Below are 9,173 nucleotides of genomic sequence, written 5' to 3' on the forward strand. Positions count from 1 at the left end.
CGCCTTTGCCACTGATTCAGGGTTGCTATAATATTTTATCTGTAAAGACATTGTGTTGTTTAAATGTGAAACACGTTTCTGACCTTGACAGTTCAAACTTTTATCACATGCAGCCAAAATAACCAGAATGTAGGTACAAGTGTCTTATGGCTCATAAATACTCAGGAAACAAAGTGTTGCACTGTTTTGAAGTTTGCTCCTCTTTTAAGCAAATGGCACACTGTGCAAAATGAACAAGCATAGCGGCCCAGTGTCTGTGAAATTGATGCACTGCGGCCTCACTTACATATTTATGTCTCGTAAAGAAATAGACATTAATTCACTTTCTTCCCAACATTTTCATCAATCTAGTTTTGTTTTTCATTTTAGCCGCTCGTCTCTCCTCCAATAACTTTCTTCCTGTCAACCAGACGCAGTGAGGCTCCTCAAGAGACAGGATGTTTCCATCTTTATTACTTCTGTTCCTTCCATGCCGCCTCTCCCTGCTTCCATCTCTCTTCCCACCATGTAATAAGGTATTTAGTCATTAGATGGATTCCCAGGGGGGTGATATACACTCAGACAGATGTGAGAGACCTTTCTCTTTTTCTTCATCTATCTCTCCCTTCCTCCCTCCACACCTCGGTCTCTTCTGTGCCTAATAGCTTACTTAGTCATATGAGGTTTTCCAGGAGGGTTGCTGATTTGGAGACGAAGCTGCTGGTTTAATGGCTCCTCATCCACATCCATCACCATCAGCTGTAACAAGCACACGGATACAAATAGAGCCCACACAGAACAGACGGACCAAACCTGACTATTGAGCAACTTTCCAAAAGCTTCTGGCCATTTCTCTTAATGCTGCCTGCACACATCCAGCCCAGCTGTACCGGCGACTTCAAAGTGGGTCTCCAGATGTCTTTATAAAGTTGGAGTTAGTTTAAATCAATTTAAATGGCAATTTCATGATGCAGTTCATGAACACACTTCGTGCTAATCACACGTTTAAATTGCGAATATTAATTAAACATTCATGACCAGATTTCTGTTTACTTGTTAGATAGCACAACATGCACACAACAGAATCTCATCCATCTGCTCCCCTGAATGTGGCAAAAGAGAAATAATCCAACAGATATACACCCACAGAGGAAAACGCACACAAAATACACAAAGACACCTTTCATGTGCATTTCTCTGTACATGCGGTGATTTTTTTCTAACAAAATCTCGTGCGTCATGCCATTGTGCGTAACTCATTAGGTCTTTCCATTTTCACAGATGGAAGGATATAATGCAAATGTTTTGAGGAAAGTCAGAATTTGGTTGCTCCGGTAAGCTGGTCATTTCTGAACTTTTCATAAATTAAGCAACTTTAACAGTTATAGTGTAAAAACATGTTATTCCATAAAAATACTAAATTTTGCAAAGCCTTTGTGGAAGCTAGAAGGGCTATGGTGAGATGTTTAGTCTACATGGGTGACAGAGGGTAATCCATGAAACAAGAAGAAGGAGGCTGGATGTAATTAGAAATAATCAACTAATATTTAACCTCTGAAGAAAATGTTGTTATGACTATAAAATATTGAGGCCATTAACATATAGATTAGCTCCACGGGCTGCGGAATCCTCTGAGATAATAAATGTTTCACACAGTGGATGTGTGTAACAGAAAGAGGACAACACTTTTTTCCCTTGTAGCAATGGGGTAGCTTTTCATAAAAGGGTGTCAAGGGCTGACGGCAGGGCAACAGCAATGCCACCAAATACATTGATGCTGACCACATGCAGGCTAAAAATGCTGCAGCATGCCATTAGCCACTCTGTGACCCCTGTTACTGAAAAAAGAGAAGGTAAAGAAAGGATGAGGGTATTCTTGTTCACTGAGAAAACATTATCACCTGAGAAAGTTCAAACCAGATATTCATTTTGCATTATTCCTACTAAATTGGAAAACAGAAAAAGCCCAAGGCGGGAATCAAGGGATTCTTTCTTCCACATTTCCACGCATTGTTCATCACAGTGTCTGGCTAGCCGTTAGTGACTGTCGCTGATTTTTTTTGTAGGCATTTTATCCTCAAGCCTCTGAATGTTGCTTTGAGTACTGCGATGTTATACTCTCTGTTTTGTTGTACTCTCAAATTAAGGCAGTGTTTTTAACTCCAGGCTCTACAGTGTGATCTGATTGGGTGGTGGGAGGACTTGCACTTGCTTCTGTAACAGTTATTCTTGAGTCTATGACATTCAATGCAAATTGCAACAGTGATTGCGATTCTGGTAGTTCAGTGTTTACCCTTTGTAATTATCCCACTGAATGAGTCACCTTAGTCATCACTGAAATTGGATCTGCTTACTCGACGCTACTACCCTGCTCTTGTTGCTTGTTCACATGAAGGAATACTCTATCTTCTTGCATCATGCTATATTACAATTGTTTTTATTTGACCTCCTCAGTGAGCATGATTCTTCTCTGACTGCGGAGTTGGTCACTTTAGTGTCCGGTGTTTTGCTAAGCTGATATAGTGTTTGCTGCAGTTGAACAAACAGCAGTGGAAAGTTGAAACATTTTCCGATAAAATACAACTCAGAGTCTTTAAAGCTTATAACCTAAATCACATCATGCATTGTTGGGAAATTTGATGCATTATAAATAGTAAACAAGAAAGGGACATGGATCCCATGTTATGCATCTGAAAATATGAGAAACTACCGCTTTGAAATTATAATTAGAAATGACAGTAGTGGCCTATGGAATGTCAATAGAATAGCGTACAATAGTGCATAGAAATATAAGTGGGAATCTTTAAGTTGTGTCCGTATTACATGCATGCAGGTCTGTTCTTGAGCTGTCGCTTTACTTTCACATCAAATTAATTGAGGAAAAGATGAATTACCTTGTTCATTAGATGATGAAGCCATCACCCCCCATATCTATGTCAGCAGGAGCTGCAAAGAGTACAACTATATATAATATACTATAACTTTATTCTCTATAGATAAATAGTTTTTCTTCCTGTTGCTTGTATTAAGTTTCTGTTAACCTCTTCCTTGTGTCTTCCAGTTCCTCATCTTTCACAATCCTCAATCCATCACTGTTCACTAAACCTTCATCTTGCTCGCAATCTATTTTTATTTTCTTACTTCTCCCTCTTTCCTGACTCTGTTAGTGGATTTTAGTGAAAGTGACAGCGAGCCCACCCATGCGCCCACTCTTCCAGATCACACACGCACGCACACACACGCATAGAAATGAATGTACATATACATACAGACAATAACAGACAACCACAGCCCTGCATGGGCTCATGCACAAAGACGTACTCTCACACATGGTGACACATGTGCACATTCATGTACTCAAATTAACAAGCTGTGACATGTGGGCGCACACACACACTGCACCTTCTCCACCCACGCCTTCCGCCATGCCCTCATCCCTTCTCTCCCCCGTTGTTCACTCTTCCATTGATCTGAGAAAAGCATCCATTTAATTCATGTACTTCCCCTTCAGTGCAGCTCTGGCGGGCTATGAAGAGCGGTGCGAAGACCCCGCAAACACAACCGCGATCTGGTCTAACTCTGAGAACATGGAAATTTCCGCACAGCATCTCAGTTTGCACTTAAGGAGAGTGCGTGAAATGGAAACTGACTGCGGAAGTTGATCATAACTGTATCAAAGTTAGGACGGGTGAGTAAAGATCAGAAAAAAATGAAATCGACTGAATGGAATAAATGGATGTGGCGGGGGAAGGCAGAGGAGGTTAAGCGTGGGAAGACGAGGAAGTGAGAAGTGACGACAGATGGAGGGATTAATGAAAGGTTGATAATAACCAGAAGCGGGAGGAGGGGACGAAATGATATAGGATGGCACATGTCTTTGAGAGCTATTTGACTTTTCATTTCTCAAGTGGAGTACTCAAGGCGCAATGGGGTCAAACGAGATGAGATAGAGCACAAAGCCGAACAGTGGGGAAAAGAAAGAAGAAGAATCCAGTGGAGTAAAAAGCGTAACAGAGAAAATTAAATGCTACAATAATTCACAGTAGGATAAAAGAAAGTAACACACATGAAGGCCTATCTGTGAAGGTATGTTCGAAAGAATGCAACATATGCATCGACAACTTTTGCATTCGAATGTCTGGAATGTGACATTCCCTCCACCTGTGAGGTACAGATTAACAGACATCTACTTTGAACTGGAATCTGCAGCAGACAGCACGCAGAGCACCAGTCGTCCACTTCACACTGCAGAAGCGTGATTTGTCAAACCTTTGTGCCGGGACTGCTGCGTCAAGACTCTCTTTTTGCCTTTGTGGTCAACGCCTCAAAGTCAGCAATCACCGAGCATTCATACATGGAGGGTCCCAGCTGAAGGATGGCTCATCACGTGTGCAAAAATGGCACGAATAAATATACTGCTCGTCTCTGTGAGCAAACAGGACATTCTCTGGTCAATCCAACTGCCTCCCTGGAATTACATGAATGCACATCTATGTGCATGTGTTTTAGGGAAAGATAATTGCAGCCTGAGGAGGCAACATGATCATTAACAGAATATTTAAGGTTAAAAATTGTTTCACAAACCTGTTTCAACCAAAGAGTTTTTTTCTCAAAGCGACCTGCCATAACCTTTGCAGAGTAAACAGAGCAGGCTACTGCAGTCAGAACATCGGCTGTATCAAGTGTTAAGTTTGTTAACTAGCCCCAGCTGTGATAAGCTTCTGCTCACACTAAACCAGACTGCGTAAGTCTGGATGGTCTGGAAGCATAAGGTGGAAGGAACATATTCCATGTCGCTTGAAAAGTTGCATAGTTTGCGATCCAAATGTGACGCAAACTTCGAAATTTGCTAAACTAAGCCAATATGCTAATACCAGGAGTTAATTTGTCAACGTAAACAGCTGATGGTGCCCCTTTTAATGTAATTTTCCACTCAGGTCAGTCAGTAAATCTCAAACTCGGGGAACAGAATAATTTCAAGTTCTTGGCCTCTGCTATTTTTAACTCTTCACAGACACGATGTATTGCTAAATTTGACACATTTTGCCTGCATTCCTCAGCCAAGCGGGAATGCGAAAAACCATTGCCTCCGCAGGAATAGCGCTAAAGTACGTCACATTTTGTCACACGCTGGCAACCTTTTTTTTTAACGTGTTAAGCTAAATGAAAACCCTCAGCTGTTAGTGGACGTCTTGAAAGATGTAAAATCTGGTGCACACACGATTCCTCCTGAGGATGAAACGACTCATGATTCAAATGACATCTCCCTGCGTTTCCCCCTTTGACGCTGCATACAGTAGCGATCCCGTTTCCTTAGGGGGGCTTTTGCTAGCACATAATACACACGCTCACCCTGTATTGCACATTGACACGAATGAGTTCCCACTGGCACGGGGCTAGAGAATTCATGCATGCATGAAGACATTCACCCGTTGGCTCACGCACAGTTCAGGACACTAGCATCTCACGCATTATTCGAGTGCACATATCTTTCTTCTCATATTAGTGATCCAAGGAATAGCTTTTATGTCTGTGAAGCATTTCTTCTTCACCTTGAAAATCCTCAAGTGGTGTGACTGTAGCGTTTTATACCCATATACAGTGTCTTATCCACCCACTCACATATTCATAAACCTAACTTCAGCCACCCCCCCACCCCCCACTCACCCACCCGCCCATCCCCCAAAACACACTCACGTAAACACAACACATTGTCACAAACCATCAGAGAACGTAGCACCATAATGAGACATTGCAGCACTGTTGCAGCATTTCAGTGAACACAACTTGTGTGCCATCAGCCTTCCAGGGGCTCTTTCACAGCATCCACACACACACACACAAATGTGCTTACGACCACTCTACTCAAATAGACGCAGGCAGCAGTATTTTCTTCAAGTTGGAGAAAATGAATTGTAGATGAAGAATGCAGCAAACAGACATTAAAATTCACTGAACTGTGTGCGGCCGCAGATCACAAGTGTCAGATCTAAACTGCAATTATCACAAGCCCCTTGCTCCAGCTGGAGAGTTCACACAAAAAGCACACACACACGCGGTCTTTCCCTCAGTCATATGGCTCCCAGTTAGCTGAAACAGCCAACCCTAGCAGCCAACCCTAGCAGCAACATCTCTGCTGTGTTTCTGCTCAATAGTAAAAAAAAAAAAAAAAAAAAAAAAGAGCGCGAAAGCCTTACCTCGGCTCCCCTGCAGATCCCTTACAAGCTGGGGTGAACATCTCGCAGTCAGTGTATGGTGCAACATTAGCAGTGGAGCAGCTCCCAGAGCAGGAGAGGTTTAATGTGTGTGTGTGAGAGAGAGAAAGAGAGAAGGGAGAAGGGAGAGAGAGAGTCTAAAGGGAGGGGGAGTGCATATAGGGGGAGGGTACAGCGATAAAAAGCGGGGAAGGGCAGAATTATGAGATGAGAGACGGTGAGAAAATGTGTGTGTGTAAGAATGTGAGATAGTGTTTCCATGGAGAGGGCTACGCCTAAACTCCGTTAAGACCAGGAAAAGAAAAAATGGGCACGTTTTGTTTTCGGTTAGGCAGAAAACACAGACCAATAGATCAAAGTAGTCAATAGAAGGGAAAAAAAGCGGGAAGGATGCCAGGAAGGATGCTGAGCTCACAGACCACGACTCCAAGGTGAGCACTTGACTGATGAGAAGTTGTTGTGCTGGCCTTGGCTGCAAATATATTATTATAGAGCACCTGTGCCAACACTGTGGAGAAGTGGTAGGCACTGTTGCCTCACAGAAAGAAGTCCTGGATTCAGGCCAGTTGGGTCCTTTCTGTGTGGTGTTTGCATCTACTCCCCAAGACTGGTTTCTCCAGGTACTCTGGCTTCCTCCTATATTCCTGGCTACAGCTCTCCACACGGAAGATGATAAGCAGTGATAGGTAACAGATGGATCGATGTTCTGCTCATGACCATGGCTCATCAAAATGTTGTTCAGACTGAAATACTCTCCATATACTATAAAGGGAGTAACTGAACTAAAAGGAGGAGCCACAGTGAGCTGTTAGATGAAGAGCTGCACGCGACAGGCTGATCAAAAATGGTGTTCTTAGCTTTAACCTATGGCAATAAACGACAGGGGTGATTCTTCAGTCAGGTGGCAGTTCGCACCTGGGCATCGGCGCCATGGTGTAATCTGCCCTCTCTTGAGTTTGTTTGATGAAGATAAAAAGAAGAAACAGTCCTTAAATACCCCTTTCACATCAAAAATACCGGGTTGAGGGATTTTCAGATCCGAGTCAACTCGCCTGTGGTGTGCTTTCACACTCTGTCAGCAGTCCCAGGTCTGACCTCCCGCTGTGAGAGCTGCGTGCCTGTTTTTTTCCTCCCTCTCTCGTCACTGTGTCGACAACGTCATCATTACACATTTAAGTGCTCCAAATCTCCTCTTCTCCATGGATGCAGAACAGCTCGCGGATCTCACGGTCTTGCCAGTGTGATCGATAAAAAAAGGTGTGCTGTATCGCTATACAAGCTGAATATAAACACAGATTCCACAGTGCGATTTCAACATGGCGTAGGGCTAATTAACCTATGCGCTTTCATCAACGGTCATGTAACAACACATTTGATTTGTTTGTTTGAAAAAGTGGACAAAAGTTCTGCCCTTCAGAGGGAGTAGATCAAAACTTTGCCCTGATTTTGAGCTGCTCACATTTCTTGAGCTCCTACAATGATACAGTCTGACTGACTGTTCAGTGACAAAATCAGAATGTGACAGGTTCATCAACGTCATCATGTAAATTGGCAGGTTGACACGGCGTTCCTGTTCACATCGAAGCCGAGCCGATGTGAAAGGAACTATAGTTGTACTATATACTATAGTCTAGTTAGATGGTAAATCAGTGAAGCTCTTCATGCACAATTGAGTTCAAACACAAGCCTGTTGTTGTTAGGGTTCTCAGGTGCCAGGCAAAGAAAGATGGGCCACTTAATATGCTATGATTTTGCGAACTGTGAAGAACTTGGCTTTTCATAGACTTTCATCAACATCAGGCTCAGCCACCATGGGAGATAGAAAGTGGCTTGACGTTTTTTCTCTTCTTCTCTTGATAATCTGACTTTCTTGATTAACTTGATGTTAATTCATGATTGTATTCATGATTATATGCATGAATGCTACAGTGATAATGTGCATACTCTGATTGTTTCTGAATAGCATGCCATATTTATCATTAGATAGTAAAATAGACGTGTAAACCTTCCATTCAGTTTTTCTGAGCAGTCTGGAGTCAGTTTTGAGTGAATATGTCGTTACTGTGTTTTTCCCTTGGAAATTGTCAAAGTGAATAAAACCTTTTCCCTCGCCTCACAGTAGTGTGCTAAAAGGATTTGCAGGAAAGGTCAGAGATTTTGATATGTGACACTCATTTTAACTCACAGAGACACAATCACTGACACACACATCCACAATGACCAACAAACACTAAGGGATCATGGGTGTCAGTTATTCAATAAAGTACATCCCCCACTGAAGTACAAAGGCTATCAAATCAATCACACACACACACCCAACCACACACATGCACGCACAGCATGGCATGTGATTGATGTGCAGCTCAGAGGCCACGGTGTTCCAGTGATGGTCCTAAAACAGAAAAAAAAAGAAACATCAGGCTCTCTAAACTATTTCTTATTGATCTGGTCTTCTGCCTGCAGCTCTAACTACACACATGGACACTCAGCAGTCCTATAGAGACAGGAAAGGAGAGGGGGAAGGAAAGATAGCAGGTTTAATTAAATCTTCCTCCCCTAATGGATAGACTGAAGCGGACACAAGTGAGACGCAAGTGAGGCCACAGGTGCATGCTCGTGTATGCCACCCACAACCACAGACACACACATATAAACGCACCCACAAATCAGAGCTTCTTCCTTTCACTTGTTGTGTTTGTTTTGAGGATGTGTCTTCTTTTATTCTAATCTCCAGGCAGTTTAATGCTCAGGGATCTTTTGTCAGATCTAATTGGTCCTGCTGGTCGAGGGTTGCCTTGGAAACCAGTTTAGAAAGTGTTGGTTGGAGGTCTGCCAAAGGGTCTGATAAGATTAGCTCTAATGACCGACTGTAACCAACACTGTATCACCGTTTCAACAAGAGAGCAGACAACACTAAAAACAGTGAAAGACTTTATTATTAAATGTATTAATTTCAACTGGGAACGTATAAAACGTAAT

Source organism: Mugil cephalus, chromosome 9, assembly GCF_022458985.1.
Source record: "Mugil cephalus isolate CIBA_MC_2020 chromosome 9, CIBA_Mcephalus_1.1, whole genome shotgun sequence".
Lineage (NCBI taxonomy): Eukaryota > Metazoa > Chordata > Actinopteri > Mugiliformes > Mugilidae > Mugil > Mugil cephalus.